Genomic DNA, 23983 nt, shown 5'->3' on the forward strand with positions numbered 1-23983 from the left:
TGCAACCTCCTACTCTCTAGCCTCCCCGCTAGCATTCTGGCACCACTCCAATCCATCCTAAACTCTGCTGCCCGACTAATCCACCTGTCTCCCCGTTACTTCCCAGCCTCTCCTCTCTGCCAGGCCCTTCACTGGCTTCCTATTGCCCAGAGGCTACAGTTCAAAACACTAACAATGACATACAAAGCCATTCACAATCTGACTCCTCCATACATCTGTGACATGGTCTCCCGTTACCTACCTACACGCAACCTTCGATCATCTCATGATCTTCTCTACTCTCCTCTCATCTCTTCCTCCCACAACCGCATCCAAGACTTCTCCCGTGCTTCCCCTATACTCTGGAACTCTCTACCCCAACACATCAGGCTCTCACCTACCACGGAAACCTTCAAAAAGAACTTGAAGACCCACCTCTTCCAACAAGCCTACAACCTGCAGTGATCCCCAGTTGTTATGATCTGGTGGTTTAGGAACAACATGAGACAAGCTCTGAAGGAGGTGGTATCTGTACTGACCGCAAACCCTGAACCTAGCAGCGCAACTAAAAATAGCCATGGGGGGTACCTGACGCTCCCTAGACCCCTCGGCACAGCCTAAAATCTAACTCAGAGAAAATCCCCAAAGGAAAGATAGCCCCCCACAAATATTGACGGTGAGAGGGGAAAATAACATACGCAGAAATGAAATCAGATTTTAACATAGGAGGCCAGTCTAGCTTGATAGATAGGACAGGAAAGGATACTGTGCGGTCAGTATAAAAACTACAAAACAATCCACACAGAGTTTACAAAATCTCCACACCTGACTAAAGGTGTGGAGGGTAAATCTGCTTCCCAGAGCTTCCAGCTAACAGAAAAAATCCATACTGACAAGCTGGACAAATAAAGAATGCACAGAACAATAAGTCCACAACATGTGGACTGAAATGAGCAAAGCCAGAACTTATCTTTGCAGAACTGGTCAGGAAACCAGGAGAATCCAAGCAGAGATGTGAATCCAGCCAGGAACATTGACAAGTGGCACAGGCTGAAGAAAGAGCCAGACTTAAATAGCGGACAATAAGTGGAGGCAGCTGATGACAGCTAACTCCAAGGAGCAGCCATACCATTAGAAACCACAAGAGGGAGCCCAAGAGCAGAACTCACAAAAGTGCCACTTACAACCACCGGAGGGAGCCCAAGAGCGGAATTCACAACACCCAGTATACTGAACCGCCACATGACCTGCTCTACCCTCACTTAGTGTATCCTCACTCATCCCCTGTAGACTGTGAGCCCTCGCGGGCAGGGTCCTCTCTCCTCCTGTACTTGTGTGTGCCTTGTTTTACTCATGTTTATTGTACTTGTCTATATTTGCCCTGTTCACATGTAAAGTGCCATGGAATAAATGCTGCTATAAAAAAGAACAATAATAATAATCTGATTTAATACTGGAGCTTCCAGGAGTGCTGAGATAAGAAGAGGCTGCTCACACTGCTGACAACCCTGTCTATCTGATTTAATACTGGAGATTCCAGGAGTGCTGAGGAAAGAGGTCGCTCACGCTGCTGTCCACCATGTCTGTCTGATCTAATATTGGAGATAACAAGAGTGCTGAGGTGAGAAGAGGCTGCTCACACTGCTGACCACCCTGTCCATCTGATCTAATACTGGAGATAACAAGAGTGCTGAGGTGAGAAGAGGCTGCTCACATTTCTGACCACCCTGTCTATCTGATTTAATACTAGAGATTCCAGGAGTGCTGAGGTAAGAAGAGGCTGCTCACACCGCTACTCACCATGTCAGTCTGATTTAATACTGGAGATACCAGGAGTGCTAAGGTAAGAGGCCGCTCATGCTGCTGTCCACCATGTCTATCTGATCTAATACTGGAGATAATGAGAGTGCTGAGGTAAGAAGAGACTGCTCATACTGCTGTCCACCCTGTCTATCTGATCTAATACTGGAGATACCATGGGTGCTGAGGTAAGAGGCCACCCTGTCTATCTGATCTAATACTGGAGATAACAAGAGTGCTGAGGTAAGAAGAGGCTGCTCCCATTGCTGTTCATCCTGTCTATCTGATCTAATACTGGAGATAACAAGAGTGCTGAGGCAAGAATAGGCTGCTCACACTGTTGTTCACCCTGTCTATCTCATCTAATACTGGGGATACCAGAGGTGCTGAGGTAAGAACAGCAGGATAACACAGCTCTCCACCCTGTTTATCTGATCGAATACTGGAGATACGAGGAGTGCTGATGTATGAAGAGGCTGCTCACACTGCTGTCCACCCTGTCATCGGATCTAATACTGGAGATACAGGGGTGCTGAGGTAAGAGGAGGCTGCTCACACTGCTGTCCACCCTATCTGATGTAGGGGTACTAAGGTAATTAGAGGATGATCATACTGTTGCCCATCCTGTCTTTCTGATCCAATACTGAAGAAACCAGCATGCTGAGGTTACCCCACTTTGAAGTTTATTCTTCAGCTTTTCAGCAAATTATTTTGCAAAATGAATGGTGTCATGCTCTTTGAAGGAAGGGAAGAAAAATTGAAAGCTTTAAAATGAGAAATGTCCGTGTCTATAAGGGGGTAAATTTTAAGGATGCATGAAAATTTCATCAAACAAAACTTAAATTTTGTAAAGTTTTGCAATTGTCCAATATATTTTCTGCATTAATTATAGTTTTTAATTTCTCTACTTGAGGGCTTTCAATAAAAACCTGTATTGTTAGCCTCTAGTGTAATAAATGTCCTGTCTACTTAATGATCTCACAGGGTCCCAGATCTGAGAACTGCACTGTAATGAACTCTGCTCCTGTGTGTCCATCCCATGAACCATACCAGAACTGATTTTTATCCACTGTAAGCAAAATGTCATCCACACAAGGATGTAATGTTTAGCTGTCCATATAGTACTTTATTTTTACTTTATTATTATTACATTGGTATCATCCTCACTAGGTCCTTTATAAAACGGCACAGCAGACCTATCTTCACGCTGCAGCACTCTCTCGATAATCATAGATGCGGTCAGCCGATCAGTACTTGCAGTTATCCTAGATTCCACATATCCAATTCTTTGCACAGAAGGCAATATATTCCCGTGAGTCAACACATGTTATTAATATACGGTAACTTGAAAAAAACTTTCAAAACTTTTTAGTCGTGTTAAAAGTGTACAGGGTAATGACATCAGTTACATGAATTCACTTATAGTTTGATAGCTATAATACAATCCACTTTAAATAGAAACGATAAAATGATATGTAAAGAGAACTACTTGGCAAAGGATAATGTTTTTAATGCAAAAGAGAAAAAGTGTTTGACTTTTTGTGGGCAGTTTTAGTGCACTAAAGAGTTTATTGTGTCGATTGAAAAAAAAAATGGAATTTAGTAAAGCTGCAAACTGGTTACTGGCGTAGAATATTTTTCCAATTATGGAAAGGGGATCATTTTTGAACCTGTTTATTCAATCAAGTATAAAAAAAAAATAGATGGAAGGCAACAATTTACATTATCAGCCTCAATTTTGCTTACATTTTCATGTAACATTTTGGACAATCAATACTAGCTAATAAGTTACTTTCACTAGATTACTTAAACCAATGTGTATCGCCATAAAAGGATTGAGCCATCTTTGGAGATAAGCCACCTTGGGTTGGATACAATAAAAGAAAAGTTTTCATATGTTTGCATTTGTTTAACACCATTTGGATACCAAATTATTTACAATTTATACATTTATTATTTGCTTTATACTCAGTTGGTCATCCACTTAGTAACTGACGGTATGTTGTATGGTGGAGGCCCACTGACTTATCAAGAGTTTGGACTGAGGAGTTTACATCCATGGACGTATGAAGTAGTCGTGTGTCACCTGTAAGAAAGTGGGTAGTAAAGTTCTGGATAAGTGGTATGTGTAACCGAGGTGGCTAGCCTCGGTGATGGAAGTCCTGGAGATGATGTTCCAGCAATAGTAGGTTGCTGAGAAGTTTTTTTATTGGGACTGTAGTTTGGGTCCGGGTTTTAGGAGTGACCACAAGAGATTAGGTGGGTATGGTTGCTCCCCCATACCTCCAGTCAAGGCTTTCCAGGTACTTTATTAGGCAGCTGAACAGAGCTGTCTGTGTGTAGGAGGAGAAAAGGACCTTGTTGAGCTACTCAGTCTCTACCAGTGAGAGGGAGGGTAGACTTTATTCTAAATGGGTGAGCCAGTATCTGTTATGTGAACGGTTTTATTTTGTCACACCTTTGTGCTGAGAAAAGGTTGCTTTAATTTGTGAACGGTGATAGTTTATGGACTTTTAATAAACCGCTCACTGTTTTGACATAAGAACAGAATCGCTATGTTTACTACTCAACCGGCTACCAAAGAGAGAGAATCCCTACACCGCCTTTTAGCTTCATAGACAGTAAATTTATTATGATGTGCTTTGGATGGCCAGCCTACTTTGTGTATCTTGCTCTTTTTTTTCTTGTTGGTTTTGATAAATTTATACTATCACTTCATGAGGGAAGGCCCCCTAGTATATGCATAATGTAATAAAACCATTTTAGTCATTTTCTTAAATTGTTATGATGATCATAAGATGTCCTTTAGTGATCAGTTTTTTTTTCTGTTGAGAAGTCTTACTGTAATTTATTAATTTCCTGTAGCGCAACCCCAGGAGCAATTAGGCAGTAAACAGTGCCCAAGAAAATCAATGAGTTTGTGCTATGCAGAACAGGACAGTTCCTCCAGAGGAAGACTCCCTCTTTGAAACCACTCAACTGTAGTCACCTGAAGAATATCCTAGATGGCAGAGCTCCTATTTAAGTGTTATATTCACACATCCATGTGCAATGTCTATATGTTGCCTGGTATTTTTAATTAGCCAGCATTCAATCCCATAGATTGATTCACACATCTGTAAATATGACAGATCTGAGTGTGCAATCCTTGAGACTCAGAGATGGTCCTATAATAATCTTTATTTTTATATAGCGCTAACATATTCCGCAGCGCTTTACAGTTTTGCACACATTATCATCGCTGTCCCCGATGGGGCTCACAATCTAAATTCCCTATCAGTATGTCTTTAGAATGTGGGAGGAAACCGGAGTGCCCGGAGGAAACCCACGCAAACACGGAGAGAACATACAAACTCTTTGCAGATGTTGTTCTGGGTGGGATTAGAACCCAGGACTCCAGCGCTGCAAGGCTGCTGTGCTAACCAGTGCGCCACCGTGCTGCCCATATATAACTATGAAGGTAGAGTACGACAAATTTTATTAGGTCTGTGCTGTCCAAAAAAAACATAAAAGCACAGCAACACTTGGCACTGATGTGTGAATATAGTCCAACTCAGAGGGGGGTATGAAAATGTATTTTTTTTGCTAAGTTGTGTTTACATGACATGATAGTGATTGCTTCCTTCAAGTACAGATAATGCCAAGAGGCAATAATGATATTTTATTTTTCTTACCAAAAATATAACAACCCAAACAATATAACAGGAGAAGGAGCCCATACAGGAGCTTGACTGTTTTGTACATTAAATTAAAGTTTTCATCAGAAAATGATCTATTGTTCAAATCAGGTTTTAGTAAATAGGATTTTTTTTCTTCCAAATCATAGTTTAGATTAAAAATAAAAAATATTGCAATTTTCATACACTTTTTTTTTTTATTGAAACTTTCTATAGTTTCAGGAAACAACACATGTACAATGGCAATAATGCAAAGACCTGGACCCTTTAGTTTGGATTGAAGTATCTTAAGAGCGTGTGCAAAGGTCATTGAGAAAAAGAAGAGGAGCAGGGTCAGCGCCGACAACACGTATCATCATTGGAGGAGACTGTGTTACCAGCTATGTGTAGAAGTGTTACCGGTCATGGTAATCCTGTCTCTGATGATAACGAAAGTGATGAGAACTCTTCTTGAAAAAGCAGGAAGAATGAGTCTAAAAATGCTTTAGTAGCCACTGTTAAAGTTAAGAGATTATTATTATTATTTATTTATATAGCACCATTGATTACATGGTGCTGTACATGAGAAGGGGTTACATACAAGTTACAGATATCACACACAGTAAACAAACTAACAATGACGGACTGATACAGAGGGGCGAGGACCCTGCCCTTGCGGGCTTACATTCTACAGGATTATGGGGAAGGAGACAGTAGGTCGGGGGTTGCAGGAGATCTGTTGTTGGTGAGGCGGTAGCTTCGATAGTGATGAGGCGGCAGCGGTGTCACTGCAGGCTGTAGGCTTTCCTGAAGAGATGAGTTTTCAGGTTCCATCTGAAGGATCCGACTGTGGTTGATAGTCGGACGTGTTGGGGCAGAGAGTTCCAGAGGATGGGGGATATTCGGGAGAAGTCTTGGAGGGGATTGGATAAGGAGCGAATAAGTGTGGAGGAGAGAAGGAGGTCTTGGGAGGACCGGAGATTGCGTGAGGGAAGATATCGAGAGATTAGTTCAGAGATATATGGAGGAGACAGGTTATGGATGGCTTTGTAGGTCAGTATTAGTAATTTGAACTGGATACGCTGAGGGAATGGGAGCCAGTGAAGAGATTTGCAGAGGGGGGAAGCGGAGGAGTAGCGAGGAGAGAGATGGATTAGTCGGGCAGCAGAGTTAAGGATGGACTGGAGAGGTGCAAGGGTGTTAGCAGGGAGGCCACAGAAAAGGATGTTGCAGTAGTCAAGGCGGGAGATGATGAGGGCGTGCACAAGCATTTTAGTAGATTGGGGGTTGAGGAAAGAACGGATCCTGGAGATATTTTTGAGCTGGAGGCGACAGGAGGTGGAAAGAGCTTGGATGTGTGGTTTGAAGGACAGGGCAGAGTCGAAGGTTACTCCGAGGCAGCGGACTTCGGGTACGGGGGAAAGCATGATGTCATTGACTGCGATAGATAGGTCAGGTAAGGAAGATTTGTGGGATGGAGGAAAGATGATGAGTTCAGATTTTTCCACATTGAGTTTTAGGAAGCAAGAGGAGAAGAAGGAGGATATGGCTGATAGGCACTCTGGGATTCTGGACAGGAGAGCAGTGACGTCTGGGCCAGAGAGGTAGATCTGAGTGTCATCAGCATAGAAGTGGTACTGGAATCCATGGGGCTTTATGAGTTGTCCCAAACCAAGTGTATAGATTGAGAAGAGTAGGGGTCCTAGAACAGAGCCTTGGGGGACTCCAACAGAGAGAGGGTGGGATGAGGAGGTAGTATGGGAGTGGGAGACGCTGAATGTGCGGTTGGAAAGGTACGAGGCGATCCAGGATAGGGCGAGGTCTTTGATGCCAAAGGAGGAGAGGATCTGTAGTAGGAGGCAGTGGTCAACTGTGTCGAAAACAGAAGACAGGTCTAGAAGGAGAAGTACAAAGTATTGTCCAGTAGCTTTGGCGGTAAGTAGGTCGTTAGTGATTTTGGTCAGGGCAGTCTCAGTTGAGTGATGGGGGCGGAAACCAGATTGTAGATTGTCGAACAACAAGTTAGATGAGAGGTGGGAGGAGAGTTCAGCATGGACGTGCTGCTCCAGGAGTTTGGAAGCGAATGGGAGCAGCGATATTGGGCGGTAGCTGGACATAGCAGTTGGATCGAGGGTTGGCTTTTTAAGGATAGGCGTGATTGTGGCATGTTTGAACGCAGAGGGGAAGGTGCCAGAAGTTAGTGATAGGTTGAACAGGTGGGTTAGGGATGGGATAAGTGTGGTGGTGAGGTTGGGGAGGAGGTGGGATGGGATGGGGTCGAGCGCACAGGTGGTGAGGTGCGATTTGGAGAGGAGACAATTAAGCCCCCCTTCAGTGATGTTGGATAGGGAGGTTATGGGGTTTGGGCATTGGTCTGGTATACAAAGGGGTTGTGGTGGTTGAACAATGAAGACTTGCCTTGTCTGGTCGATCTTATTTTTAAAGCGTGTGGCAAAGTCCTCAGCAGAGATGAGGGAGGTTGGAGGGAGCAGTGGGGGGCGGAGGAGGGAGTTAAAGGTTTTGAATAACGGTTTGGGATTGTAGGATAAGGAAGATACAAGGGTTGTGAAGTAGGCCTGTTTAGCAGAGGAGAGTGCAGATTTAAAAGCGAGTGTTGCTTGTTTGAATACAGTGAAGTCATCTTGCGAGTGTGTTTTCTTCCAACGCCGCTCCGCAACCCTGGACACTTGCCGGAGCTTTTTGTTGGTGTTATTGTGCCAAGGTTGTCTATTGATACGTCGCACTCTGCCATGGACGAGAGGGGCAACCGTGTCAATAGCTGATGCGAGAGTGGCATTGTAGAAAGCAGTGGCAGTGTCTGTGTCGTGGAGTGAGGATATGGATGCCAGTGGTAGGATGGAGTCAGAGAGTGTGTGGGTGTCTAGGTTTGCAAGGTTTCTGGGTGGGTGTGCATGTTGCTGGACATGGATGACCAGTGATGAGGACAGGGATGAGAAGGTGAGCAGATGGTGGTCGGATAGAGGGAGAGGGGAGGTGGTGAAGTTAGATAGAGAGCAGAGACGGGTGAATACCAGGTCTAATGTGTGCCCGTCCGTGTGGGTGGCTGTGGAGGACCACTGAGTAAGTCCAAAGGATGAGGTATGGGACAGAAGTTTGGAGGCTGTTGACTGAAGGGTATCAATGAGGATGTTGAAGTCACCCATGATGATGGTGGGAATGTCAGCAGAGAGAAAGTGAAGAAGCCAGGTGGAGAATTGGTCAATAAAGGCAGTGGCAGGGCCCGGAGGTCGGTATATGACGGCCACTTGGAGGTTGGAGGGAGAGTAGATGTGGACAGAATGGACTTCAAAAGACGGGAGGATAAGGGAGGGAAGAGGTGGGATTGGGTTAAAGGTGCAGTTTGAAGAAAGGAGAAGACCCACTCCTTCCCAGAGATTCCCAGTTTAGATTTATTTTTTAGGCTAAGTTCACACAGGGAGTTTTTGCTGATTTTTTTATGCTAATTTTCAGCTGCTTTTACAGTACCAGCAAAGCCTATGAGATTTCAGAAATCTCATGCACACACATTGGGTTTTTGCTTGGTCAGTATTTTGTGCTTTCCAGCGTTTTTTTTTACATAGGGCATGTCATTTCTTTCAGCGTTTTTTCAGTGTTTTTTCACCAATTGACTTGAATGGATGGTGAAAAAACGCTGAAAATACGCTAGGTTGACTTTTCTTGCAGCGTATTTGCTGCTGAAAAGTCAAAGAGAGCCGGATGTGCCATCATCACACCTGGCTCTGCTACATCTAGATGACAGGCTGCATGATGTATCCATACAGCCTGTCATCCAGCAGCGGACCACTCCCCACTCCCCCCCCCCCCCCCCCCCGCCCGACATTAGTGTATCCCACACTGTCATATGCATGGCGGCGCCGCAAACACCGCTTCTGATTGGCGGGGTAATCCTCCCCACCTGTCAGAGAGCTGCGGCTCCTGCGCTGTCAGAAGCTAGCGGGAGTGATCAGCTGTGATCGGAGGTGTCAACTCACCTCTGATCACTGGTGTCAGATGATGGGACTACTGCTCCCATCAGCTGACACCTACAGCCGCTAATTACAGTGAGAGCAGGAGCGGTGGATGGGAGTTTCATCTGCCGCTCCTGCACTATAAATAATTTAAAAAAAAACTGGCGTGGGTTCCCCCTAATTTTGATATCCAGCCAGACAAAACTCACAGCTGGGGCTGCAACCTTCAGCTGTCAGCTTCAGCAAGGCTGGTTATCAAGAATAGAGGGGTCCCCACACTTTTTTAAAATTATTTAAATCATTTAAAAAAACGGCGTGGGGTCTCCCTTATTTTAGACAACCAGCCTTGCTAAAGCTCACAGCTGGGGGATGGTATTCTCAGGCTGGTAAGGGGCCATTGATATTGGCCCGCCAGCCTAAAAATAGCAGCCCGCAGCTGCCCAGAAAAGGCACATCTATTAGATGCGGCCAATTCTGGCACTTTGCCCTGCTCTTCCCATTTGCCCGGTAGCTGTGGCAAGCGGGGTAATAAGGGGTTAATGTCACCTTGCTATTGTAAGGTGACATTAAGCCGGCTTAGTAATGGAGAGGCATCAATAATACACCTATCCATTACTAATCCTATATTAATTAAAGGGTTAAATAAACACACACACACGCATAAAAAAATCTTTTAATGAAATAAAACACCACACAGTTTTGACCATATTTTTATTGTTCTGCCGATCCAAAGCAAAGCCATCGATGTTCTGTAATAAAAATAAAATAAAAGAGCAAAAGTATTCTCGCTGATCCGTCGTAGTCCAATATACCAAGTGCCCACGCAGTATCTGGGGGGGATAAAGCTTACAACCTGGAGCGATGCTAATGCGACCACTCCTGGCTGTAAGTTACAGGGGAATGAATGAGACGGATCGGGCGCAGGCTCAGTAACTAGCGGTGAAGTCACCGAGCCTGCGCCCGCTCACAGCCTGACCTGAGGTAACCTCTGCACTGTGGGAAAATGCCGGGGAAGAGGATACCGCAGGTAATGTATCTATTCTATCTATTCTGTCAATCTATCTACTCTATCTATCGATTCTATCTATTCATTCTATTCTATCTATTCATTCTATTTATTCATTCTATATATTCTTTCCATCAATCTATCTATTCATTCTATCTATTCTATCTATTTATCTATTCATTCTATCTATTCTTTCTATTCTATCTATCAATCTATCTATTCATTCTATTTATCTATTCATTCTTTCTATCAATCTATCTATTCATTCTATCTATTTATCTATTCATTCTAGCTATTTTATCATTCTATCTATTCTATGTATTCATTCTATCTATTCTATCAATCTATCCTATCTATTCATTCTATCTACAGGAAGTTGTTTTTTTTTTTCTCTTTGTGCACTCAACTTTATTGGCATGAACAAAGAGAAAAAAAAATGCATGAAAAAAAAAAGCACCAAAAAAGTGGCAAAAAACGCACCTAAACCTGCGTTTTTGGCGCAGCTTATTTCCTGCCAAGATGATCCGTTTTTGCTGCAGAAAAAAACCCAGCAAAAACGTCCTGTGTGAACTTACCCTTAATGAACATTGTGATATGAAAAGAAAACACTGCCAAATAAAAAAAAATAAAACACGTAATACAAAAACCTTGTTCAAACAGCTTTCCTTTAAAGCCGCCTTCTGGAGACGGTAAATTAGGACCTAGGACAAGAGGATTTGGTGCCGGTTTGCCCCGTAATCTCGCTTCAATGATCTGGAGACTGCAAGCTCGTCCACAAACGTCATGGCCGAGGGCTCGTACAGAAACTGATCAGATACAGAAGGGGATTAGAAAATAAGAACAGAAGACACTTCTGGAACGTTTCAGATCCGGCCTAATGAGATCTGAAATTAATCTAGTCACAACTATGTTATATTCTGGTGCAAAAAGGGTTACATTAGCCATAAAATCTCTGGGGAAGGGGACCCAAATACCTGCTTCTGGCAGAGCTGCGTAAAGTCTTCTATAAACACCACATTTACTGCAGACTATAAAAGAGCAAGAGCCTGATCTTAAAGAGGTGTTTCACTTGGACGTAGAACGCAGAGCGCTCATTCCAGATAAAGACCAAATTCTATCCTCTCTCACTTCATAGACCTTAAGAAAACTTCCAGGTGCGATGACGTTTTATTGAAGCATAAAAGAATGTAATTCAGCTTTTTCTAAACCTATTTATGATTAGCATTAAAAGGCAAAAAAAAAAGGATATGTGTGTGCAAAATATGCCTGTGTACATGGCTTCACACATAAGTGGAGTGAAACTTTACCTTGCTAGCGTACACCACTTACACTACAACTTCTATGGACGATTATGAGCCTGCACCCTTAGGCCATGTTCACACCATCCTTTTTTTAATGCGGAACCGCCGCGATTTTCCCGCTGCAGGTCCGCAGCTGTTTTCCATGCAGGGTACATTACAATGTACCCTATGGAAAACAGGAACTGCTGTGCCCACATTGCGGAAAATCCCCCAAAAAAGCCGCGCTGAATAGCTGCGGTAAAAAAGAAGTACCATGTCACTTCTTTTTGCGGAACTGCAGCGGTTCTGCACCCATTGACCTCCATTGTGAGGTCAAACCCGCAGACGAAAAAAATATCTGCGGGTTTTCTGCGGTTTGTGGTGCAGAACCGCTGCAGTGTGGCTGCCCCCCCGTGCTCCAATCCCACCCCCCCGTGCTCCGATGCCACCCCCCGTGCTCCGACGCACCCCCCCCCCCGTGCCCTAATCTCCCCCCCTTATACTTACCGGGCCTCCCGGCGTCCGTCCGGCCGTCTTCTCCCTGGGCGCCGCCATCTTCCAAAATGGCGGGCGCATGCGCAGTGCGCCCGCCGAATCTGCCAGCCGGCAAATTCGTTCCAGGCACATTTTGATCACTGTGATAACCTCACAGTGATCAAAATAAAAAAAAGGTAAATTGTCCCCCACCCCCTTTATCACCCCCATAGGTAGTAACAATAATAAAATAAAGAATTTTTTTTTCCCCCACTACAGTTAGAACTAGGGTTAGGGTTAGGGGTAGGGTTAGGGTTAGGGGTAGGGTTAGGGGTAGGGTTAGGGGTAGGGTTAGGGGTAGGGTTAAGGGTAGGGTTAGGGTTAGGGTATTTTCAGCCATTTTAACCCTAAAAAAACTTTTTAGAAAACAAACAGACTCTGCAGAGAAAACTGCATAAAAAACTGCATCAAAAAACGCACCAAAAAGCACCAAAAAACGCACCTGCGTTTTCTGCCAAGAGCTGCGGTTCTTAGTGCAGAAAAAACAGCAGGGAAATACAGTACGGCAGGTAAGTACAGTATGTAACGTCACCACGAGGGAGGAAAAGAATACTGCTGTTTTAGCTAGCTATTTTTTATGACACCGTAGAGTAGTCAGTCGTATTGTCGCTCAGGATGTCTGTACTTTTTTACATATGCAAATGGCCTCTTTAACAATCTTAAACAGCAATATCAACCCTTTAAATAGCCTTGCCACACAACATAGGATAAAAGCCAAACCAGAATCTTAATTTGAAGAAACATGTTTCGGGGTGTTGTCCCTCATCAGTGCAAATCATGAGATCTGATTTATCTGTATGGGACGCCTTGGAATGGGGCTAAAGAACAACGTTTCACCAAGTGGAGAGTGACATACCAGGGTAACTTCCTCTTCCTCTCTGAAGAAGTAATTTGCATATTTAATTTCCCACAGGATCATTGCATGGCATATAAGTCTCTTAACATTGGCATGTCACTGTCCACAAAGAGAGAGGTTACCCCTTGTACACTTTACGTCATTTTTCTCTATGCTGATACCCAACTCAATGGGCTGCAGTAAGAATCAGGTGCCGCTTCACAAAGAAACCTGTAATATTCATATGATTAAGTGCCACATAATCAGTAAGTGCCACACATTTGTTAAAGGGAATCTGTCAATAGGATCAACCCTCCACGGTAGAGATGGGCGGACACCTGAATGTTCTGGTCGAACATGTTTGGCTGAACAGTTACAAAAAGTTTGGGTTCTGGTACCAGAACAGTACCTGGACCCGGAACCCGAACACTATTCACTTGAATGTGGGGCCGAACATCCATGTGTATGACAGCGAGGCAAACACGGCTTCTGATCGGCGGTGAAATCATCCCCGCCGGTCAGACAGCCGCAGTTCCCACAGTGTCAAAGCACAGCGTGAGCACACAGCTGTGATCGGAGGTATAAATTTTACAGTCACTGGAGTCAGCGGTTGGGACTACTACCCCCATCATCCGGCACCTGCTGCCACTAAAAACAGCGAGAGCTGCCACTCTGGGGAGAGCTCAAAGTGCGCAGTTCATGCTAGACGGCCCAGGAATTTACAGGAACTGGAGGCCTTTTGCCAGAAAAATGTGGGCAGCTTTACCATCTGAGAAAATAAAGAACTTCATCCACAAAAGACTTCAAGCTGTCACTGATGTTAGAGTGGGCAATACACGGTATTAAGAAATGGGGTATGTGAACTTTTGATCAGGGTCATTTGGATGTTTTGGTTTGTCATTATGATTTAAAAAGAGAAAACACAAGTAGATTGACAATAAATGGCTTCACCCAGCCAATAACCATGAGTGGAGAAAAAGATTTGGTGTTATCATTCATATTCTCTGAAAAAAGGTAAAGAAAGCAAAAATTCTGCCGGGGCATGTAAACTTTTGAGCACAACGGTAGGATTAGTAATGGATATGTGCCTTTTATCACCATTACTGAGCCGTGGGCTTGATGTCACCTGACAATACAAAGGTGACATCAACCCCACAAATATTGGCCATGATTAAGACATCAGTCAAAACGCTGCTAAATGTGCGTAATGGTGTAAGATATTACTATTTTTAAGTGGTTTATCATAGAAAGTCAAATAATTCTTAAAATGGAGAAATAAATATACAAATTTTAATCTACATTCTTGCTGGATTCATTGTATTTTTCCACAAATATTAACCCCACTTGCTACCGTTACAGGGCAAGTCAGAAGAGCCGGGCAAAGCGCTAGAATTGGTGCATCTAATAGATGTGGCTTTTCTGGACAGCTGCGTACTGATATTTATTGGCTGGGGTGGGCAATATCCATGGTCCCTTACCAGCCTGAGAATACCAGCCCCCAGCTGTCTGATTTAGCAAGGCTGGTTGTCAAAAATGTGGGGGCACTGCACTGTTATTTTTAATAAAAATTATTTATTTAAATAATTAAATAATATGGCATGGGGACCCCTGTATTCTTGATAACCAGCCTTGTTGAAGCTGACAGCTGAGGGTTACAGCCCCCAGCTGTGAGTTTTGCCTGGCTGGTTATCAAAAATACAGCGGAACCCGAGCTGTGCTTTTTTTTAAATTACTTATTTACAGTGCAGGAGCCTGTGACGGGGTGTACGGCAGAGCAGGAAGGGACAACAGGCCGAGGGATGATTCAACAGATTTATTATCAAGAACGCTGGAACAACACATGCAGGTAGATCTACAGAGTCCACAATTAGTCCAACGGAACAGATTCGGGGGCACCTCCCGATAATCCTTGTGCCAGCTAACAAAGCAATAGTCCACACGAGTCCAAGGGATCCCAAAACAATCCCACGAACGACGAGATATATCCTCAGCTCAAGTCTCGCCCCGTTCGCTTCCGCAGTCACAGCTGGACGTGGGGTCTTGCCTCAGCTAAGAATCCCCACTCCTTCTCCTTCAAGGATCAACTCACATCTGATCTCAAAATAAGAATGGATTGTCTGAGCTCCTGGGATCCGCCCATGAAGGGGGGTAGGGATCACACCTTCTATTCAATGGTTGGGTCCACCAGAAGATTCTAGACTGGTGGGCTCCACGTAGTCTATGTAGTATGTACATTTGACTAGCCACCTGCTGTGAGGAAGAATGGCTATTCCTCCACTAGTGATGTTGACAAAGCTTAATTACATTATGGCTTAGGGCTGCAAGTATTGGGGGAAGGAGACATATTGTTACAGGTGAACTCCCAGTCCAAGAAAATACATAAATTACAGCTAATAGAAACCAGAGAACAGTTACATACATCAAATGGCATATTATTCAAATACAGGACAGGGCAAAAGTACATATCATGACAGAGCCGACTAATGAATACACTCATCAGCCGCTCCTGCTCTAGCGGTTATTGGTGGCAGCAGGTGTCGGATGATGGGAGCTGTAGTCCCATCTGCTGACACCAGTGACCGGAGGTAAACTTTATACCTTCGATCAGAGCTGAGTGCTCACGCTGTCTTTTTACAGCGTGGGGACCGCGGCTCTCTGACCGGCGGAGAGGATTTCACCGCCGATCAGAAGCGGTGTTTGCTGTGCTTTCATGTGTGACAGCATGACACACACCCAGCGTTCGGGAGAACCCGAACAGTAACACGGACTTCCTGATTAAGTCCGTGTTTGGTGTCCATACCCGAACAGTAGGTGTTTGTTACGGCTGCCGAACTTTACTGTTCAGGTTCGCCCATCTCTACTCCTAAGTTGTCTATATGGACCTACAAGTCATAAAAAGTTGAAGAAAATGATACCTTGATCTCTGTGATCTGATGTCTTATTCAAGAAAATCCACATTTTTCTTATTATATAAATGAGCTGTTGATATCTATGGGTCGGACATAGATCTCTATAACAATCTGCCTCCAAAGCTTATTTTATATGAAATAATGAGACATGTAATGACTGACAGTCTGCTCTCCTGATCTACATGTCTCACACTGGTAATGCCACCTTTCATTTAAAAAAAAGCTCTGGAGGCAGATCGTCAGGGAGATCTATGCCTGGCCCATAGATCCTAAGAGAAAAGAGAAATGAAAATTTCTGTGGAATAAGAGATTGTATCATATATTATTCAGCTTCCTATGACCTGTATAACCATATACACAGTGATCTTACTGACAGAGTGGACAACTCTTTTGTGGTATCTGCACCTGATGTCTTTTAATCTCAGGCGAAACCTCTCAGTTTTCTAAGAGCATAAGATGCTTCAGCAAACGTCAAAGTTTTTTGTCCTGAAGCATCATTTTTTTTGCATCTTATGGTCATTTCCTGAGCACTTGCTTTGTTTGTTTTTTTTATTACCGGCTACAATCTCTAGGATTGGAGACTGTAGCTGAAGATCTGGGCACCTTTCACACATGAAGTTTATTAGTAACTACAATTTTTTTGGAGCTTGACAACCCCTTTAGGCCACATTCACACGTTCCTTTTTATCCTGCGGGTTCTCCCGCAGCGGATTTGATAAATCTGCAGGGCAAACCCGCTGCGGTTATCCCTGCAGATTTATCGCGGTTTGTCCTGCGGGTTTCGCTGCGGGATTTACCCCTACTATTGATGCTGCATATGCAGCAATATGCAGCATCAATAGTAGTGTTAAAAATAATAAAATCATGATGATATACTCACCCTCTGACGTCCCGATCTCTTCGGCGCTGCAGGCGGCGGTCCGGTTCCAAAGATGCTGTGCGACCAGGACCGTCGGTGACGTCACGGTCATGTGACCGCGACGTCACCGAAGGTCCTGGTCGCATAGCAAACCTGAGACCGGACGGCCGCGTGCAGCGCTGAGACTTCCGAGGTGAGTATAGCATTATTTTTTATTTTAATTCTTTCTTTTTAATACAAATATGGTTCCCGGGGCCTGGAGGAGAGTCTCCTCTCCTCCACCCCGGGTATAACCCGCACATTGTCCGCATTACTTCCCGCATGGTGTGCACAGCCCCATGCGGGAAGTAAGCGGATCAATGCATTTCTATGTGTGCAAAATCGCTGCGATTCTGCACAAAGAAGTGACATGGTCCTTCTTTTTTTCCGGAGCAATTCTGCACGTTTTTTTTCGGGTTTTTCCGCATCATGTGCACTGCGGTTTCTGTTTTCCATAGGGTAACATTGTACTGTACCCTGCATGGAAAACAGCTGCGGACCCGCAGCGGCAAAATCGCCGCGGTTCCGCAGTAAAAACCGCATAGTGTGAACATGGCCTTAAGGTCACTGTCCAACTAATATGTGAAACAGTGGTATGAGATTTGAGGTTACGTGGAAAAAAAACTGTTCTGTGGCCTTGTAATTGCTTTGTTTTCATTGTACTGCACTACTGTCGGAAAAATTAGTACCTAAAGAAATTGTCTTCCTATATTACGCCTAAGCATCAACTGTCATGTTAAAGTCAGAACAATATGTGGCATGTAAAGGGGTTTATCCACTATTTCATGTAACTGCATATACATTAGATAGGATATCCAATAAGTTCTGATCACTGGTGGTATGACAGCCAGGACTCTGTGAATCCTCAGGTTTTCCCTGCACTTTGTAGCACAGCTCCAATCATTTGAACATGTGTGGGAAGTTCACTTTACAACAGACTGTGGGAGTGCCACGCTGTCCAATTGATCGTCAGAGATCACAACGCCACTAATCGTTACACAGGATTAAAAAAAAAAGGTTCATCAAGTTCCATCTTTCTCCTTCAGTTATACATCATGTATCACTAGATTATCTATACCCCACAATGCCCTTCTTTTTAAATACTGTTATAGTGTCAGCCATTCCTACCTCTTGTGGTCGGCATTCCACAGTCTGACTGCTCTAACTGTAAAGAACCCTTTCCTATTCTTTCTTTACAATTGTTTTACTGAAGATTACACAATAGAACAAGATTACATCATAGAACAGAAGAACAAATTTCATTTCACATTGCTTATTAATTTTTATGCCCCCTAAGTGCAGCACTACCCACTGTGTGTTTCGCTCTGCTCCATCCAGTATGTAACCATTGCCCAGCATTGGCTTGTGCTGGTTATGAGTCATATGGGGGAGCGGATGAACTCTTCAGGAATTTGTAAACACCTTGTTCTTCAGAGATTTGCTTCCCCAGCCTATCACCAGGTGATATATCAGGAGACGCCACCCTCCATTTCTCGCCCGAACGTTGGTTCCTAGCTCTTGATCATGCATATCACAATAATCTGTTTCCCGTTAATGACCCGGCTTGTTCCCACATCCCGTCTGCCCACTCTGTTCCTGACCTTGGCTATGTGTATCGAACCTGTGCTGCCTGCCCTGACCTCAGATTGCCTGACCATGTCTTTGTCCTCCTGCACCTCGTTCCTGCTCCTCTGATCCTGCTGCTGACCGCAGGGACTACCCTAGAGTTGTGCCTGGTGTCTACCGGCAGCCCAGCCTATCCTCACCATCAGAGGCTCTAGTGAATACTGGTAGACATTTAGTCACACCCCTCCAGGGTGAGCCCGGCCGTGGCGCTCTGGGTCCACACCCTCCACCGTTACATTAATAGAGTCTGGCTAAGTTACTGTAATTTTGCCCTTAACATACCATGGGTGTAGCATCTTAACCTAAAGCATTAGACACTCATGTCAGGCACCAAATATCACACAATTTAATAATGAGAGAAAGCCCCTCATCACCTGGGGACTAATGTGAGCCATAGGGGAATCAAACTAAGCCTTCCATACATTGTCACATTTTTTAGAACAATGACTACTTTTGTATACCATCCTCTCATACAAAATTGCCGTAATTCCCATATTGACCCAGTGTGAAATCCTCGTGGGTCTTCTATCCATCCAAACTCTTTCATGTTTAGATGCCTTCCGTAATAAATGTTTCCTTTCCTTGGAAAGAATAAATCCTAGACATACTATGCTAACACATGAACACTAAGAAACTTTACCAAAAATAACATTGCGTAAATTGACATTATTTTGGTAAAGCCGGGTTCCCCAACCATCCAGGGTTAAGCCTACGGTGCTCCGTGTCGTCATAACAAAAAGGGCTTTGTATTCTGAATTACACAATAGTATTGCATACTAGTACTGGTAAACGTTTCCATTTTCCAGCAATAAAAGTAATAACCCAACAGTTCTCCTTGTAAAAGCCAGAGCTGGAAACAAAAACAGACACAATAGGATTTGTCGGATCCTTTATTCATGGCTCTGCGGTACAGTACAACGCTCTGGTTTATATGGTGTGCGGACTTGGCTGGCTATACTGCCTGGAGACCACTGTATCCTCTGTATCTCCGCTGTGGCATTATGTGGTATTGTATACTGAGGCTTGTGTAAAAGGTGAATCCCGCACTCGCATATAGCATTTCGCTTAATGCAACAGGTCTGGCAAATCCAGATCCTAAACCCAGCCAATCAACACACGTGCGGCTATATAACAGGGGCTTTACAGATAATATTTATGGATTAGTCGGCTTTATCACTGCATAAAAATACAGATCCATTTTCATTGTATTCTTATTGCATCAACACCTCCTCTTAAAGGGCAATTATACAACTTAGAATAAATCTCCTACCCAGTTCTTCATGCCGCGCGGCAGTGTGACGTTGATGACCGGTGATACCCCTGCTATAGGTACAACCTCAAAATTCTTCACTGCTGTTTCTACTATATAAACTTATAAGTCAAGTCTATTAGTGTAATACGCTATAATGTTTCCAATACATAACATCTGAAATCCCTAATATTTTATTAAAGGGAACCTGTCAGCAGGTTTTTGCTATATAATCTGAGAGCATCATAATTTAGGGGCAGATACCCTGATTCCAGTGATGCATCACTTAGTTTACTGGGTTCAAAAGTTGCAATAAAATCACAGTTTTCTCTGCTGCAGATCCATCAGTTCTCTAAATGCTGAGCTGTGTATAACCCCGCCCACACCACTGATTGGCAGCTTAGTCTTCACTGTGCATTGACAGCTGCCAATCAGTCATGGGGGTGTGGTTGGACTAGGAGATAAGAGACATCTAGTCCGGTAGTGATAATCTCCTGCTGATAAAACACTGATTTTATTAAAACAATAACACATTTAAAGATAACCTGTCATTGGGTTTACGTCTTGTATGAAAATAAGACTGCACACGCGACAAACAAAATAAATCGAGATGTTCATATCATTCGGGGTGGGGGGGGGGGTGGTTATCATGCAGAGTAAATGGACCTTTAGCCATGAAAATGATAACCTCATTCTCATTCAATTATGCTTCACATCTGATAGCAAAAGACATGATGGAGAAGGAGATTGATCAAAATTGCATCATTATCAGCAGTATATTATCCTGTGTAAACTGTGTCATGAGTCCACCACTCCTAAGGACAATGTGAGTGAAAGCTCAGCCGCCCTATGTCAGTTTTGTGAGTGACAGCACAATTGACCAGCCGCCCAATCGGAAGCCGGGGCATGCTGACCTGTGACCACTCAGCTGCCCAATCTGAGGCATGGGTATGCTAAGTTGTCAGTATTGTGAGTGACAGCACAACTGACCAATCTGACCAGGCCTCCAGAAGTTTCCCCCTTCTGGGTGATTAGTTAGCTAAATAGGTGACTGGCAATGATTAGAACATTGGCAGTTGCTTATCTCAAATGGTATACGTTTGCTCTGTGTTCTGAGTTCTTATATTGTGATCTTAGTTGCCCGACTGTCAGGACTATAACCAAGCAGCTCTTGTGTGCCAGGCACAGCTATTCAGCTCGCTGGACAGTTCCTTGCTAACCCAGATACTAGTACCTGTGATGTTCCTGATTGTCTCCACCTTGTGATCTCCTGATTGAACACCCTAATTAAACCTGGCACTAAATTTTCTTCCTTGCGAGATTATTGAGCCCTCATCCTTTAGTCAAGCTTCTTTCCACCTGCTCCTTATCCTCAACATTCTACTGCTGCTACCGTGTACTGACCTCTGGCTATTCCTGACTATGCAACCTGCTAATCCTTTAACTATACTGCTACTCCTGTGTACCAACTTCTGGCTATTCCTGGCTACGCTACCTGCCGGTGCTGCCCCTAGTGTTTGCAATACCACTAGTCCAACTCAGGCCAGTCTATAACACCAATCTTGGATTTACCTTTGACAATTGGTTTGCCTAGCCCCTTTTTCTTGATCTGCTACCTTCTTGGAATTGTGACCCCGGACTCGGACCTAACTACACCTTTGTCACACTCTTCTGCTTTTGACCTCGGACTCCTTTACTTTCCCGACTCATGGCTTGTCCGTAAGAAGTGACTGTGTCAGAAGCAGTACCTGTGCTGTCGAGAACAAAGGTAGCTTACTTTCACTGACGTGAACTATTTGACCATTCAGTTCGCATCTGAGCTGTGGTCTAACTGTATAAACAGGCTAGTAAATGACCGCCAAGTGGCAAACATAATTCCGGTTGGCGATTGTGCAATACTGCAAATCGCTTAGAGTATATGAACCCTTGGCCGTGAAACTGAAAACTTCATTCAATTGTGCTACATTTTGTCTGATCTCAAAGGATATGGTGAAGTCTTATCTTTCTCTGTGCAGTTCAATCTTATCCATTGAGAAGAAATTTGTGGTCATTTATAACAACCATCACTTTCTCTGACCCAGACTTGCCCGATACGCTGGAAAATCTTGACAGCCGTGCCAGCGAGTTGTTTTTTTATTTTATTTTCTTTCAATGATCGTGGTAAACAAAACTCTGACACAAAGCATCATAATTACAATGTTATTCCATCTTGTAGCAGTTTGATTCTTACACGGAGAAGCATTACTCGTGAGAAATAACACATACTTACAACACATGCAGAAAACACTTAAACCTCCTTAAAATGTAGTAATTATTTAAACACTTTGATTTTATGCTGCACACCGCGGGTCAACCACTGCAAAACCCATTAATATTTATGACAGGGTATCGCCTGTATTTATCTACATTAAGACGCCTACATGAATGCTAATGTGTATGTGAGAAGGACAAAAACAAATTGACACTCCACTATGGTCTAATGTATACAGATAGAAAATATGCACAATATATTTAACTATGTTTTGTAAAATTACTTGGAAGGAAATGACGGGGAAAAGACACTCCACGGGGGAATTTGCTCGCGCGGCGTTAAGAAAGAAGAATGTCAAAATGTGATTGTGTACACATAATGTATTCCCATAAATTTCACAATCTGTACATTATCTAGAATTACACAAACACATTAAGACTTTCTAAATAATAGAGCACAGGTGGTAACAATGCAGGCCCTCGGAGCAAAGAGGAGAAAGCAAATCTACACCAATGGGACCGTCATCAACCTCAAAATAGAGACAATACCCCCAAATTTTGCAAACCAAGTTCACTTCTAAAAATGAAAATCCTGGTCTGAATGTAAGTGTAAATTTGGCTAAATCCACCAATCTTGGCATGACTAACTATCCAAAGTGTGTGGCCTGTAGACTTTTCCCGATGGATGAATTTGAGGCTCCGAAAAAGGGTTTTCCAGTTTCGGAAAACCCTCGTCACCAGGCGCAGTTTGTTGAAATAAAATAAACTGTGCTTTTCTTCTTCATCCCAAGTCCAGCGCGGAGTCTTTACCGTTGCTCACAATGTCTGTTATTGTCTGCACTGTTGAGGTCACGTCGACAGCGCTGCAGACAATCACAAAGCTCAGCAGAACAAGCTGCTGAGCTCAGTTATTTTATCAGCACTGCAGACAATAAAGGCTGTCAGCAGCAGCTGCGGCAACTTAGACCGTTTTTTTTTCTAAAAACAACCTGCAGTCGGAGGAAAAGTATTTTATGAAATCAGAAAAACCTTTTAAAGGGAAGCTGACCCTAGATTCATACAACCCCAAGCTCAGGCAGTATGAAGCAGAGCCTGGATGCACGAATGGACGAGGTGTGTCTGTCTCTGAAAATGGGGCACGTATATTGGTTTCTGGACGCGTGACAACCCACATACCTGCACTAGTCCGGTCCCTCCCTGGTCTACCAGGTAGACGCTGGCTGTAATATGTAGCTGGCATTTGCCTGTAACTGCAGCAGACTTATTTGGCTCCGATTGCTGCAGTTTAACCATTTAAATGCTGAGCTCAATCTCTGACCTCGGCATGTAAATGATGTTATTTCCAGTGTGTGAGGCGTATCACTTCCCATTGACTCCCCGCATCTCGATCGCGGAGAACTGATGGGTTGACATGGCAGCCATAGACCTGCTGAAGGCCCCTGTAGCTGTCATCTCAGTCCTCTGATGAAACATATCTACAGGGTGAGCTCCATAGCAGAACATGACTTCTCTATATACCACAAAACCGTGATATTGCAGTACTATTATAAGTGATTAGATGATTGCAGGTTCAAGTGCCCTAAGGCAACTGAACAATATAGTAAAAAAAAAAAAGATACATGTGTGTAAAATATAACAATTTGAATCATCCACTAATTTTCCTATTAAAAATAAAGGAATTAAAAAAAACTAGAAAAGTAAACACATTTGGCATTGTCGAAAAAAGTACAATCTAGCAAAATATAGTCTCATTAAAACTTTACACTAAATTTGAAAAAAAAGGCAAAATAAAACTCTAGAATTTCCATTTTTCCAGTTGCCGTAGGTACTCAATAATACATAAAATAATTTTTTATTACTGTACAATGAATGCCATAAGCACAACACTGAAAAAAAAAAGAATAGCCGAATTGTGTTTTGCTCTAACTTCCCAATGTTTTTATTCAGTACATTATTTGGCACAAAAAATAAAAACTACAACCTATATAGCAAA

At 43.5% G+C, this 23983-nt stretch overlaps 1 protein-coding gene across 3 annotated transcripts in view; it reads right to left on the bottom strand.

The window, feature by feature from the left end:
* The window catches only part of DENND1A (DENN domain containing 1A), a 1020433-nt gene that overhangs the window by 569195 nt on the left and 427255 nt on the right, over nt 1-23983 (bottom strand). The gene's annotated exons all lie outside the window — the stretch shown is intronic.

This window comes from Ranitomeya imitator, chromosome 2 (assembly GCF_032444005.1).
Source record: "Ranitomeya imitator isolate aRanImi1 chromosome 2, aRanImi1.pri, whole genome shotgun sequence".
Classification (NCBI taxonomy): Eukaryota; Metazoa; Chordata; class Amphibia; order Anura; family Dendrobatidae; genus Ranitomeya; species Ranitomeya imitator.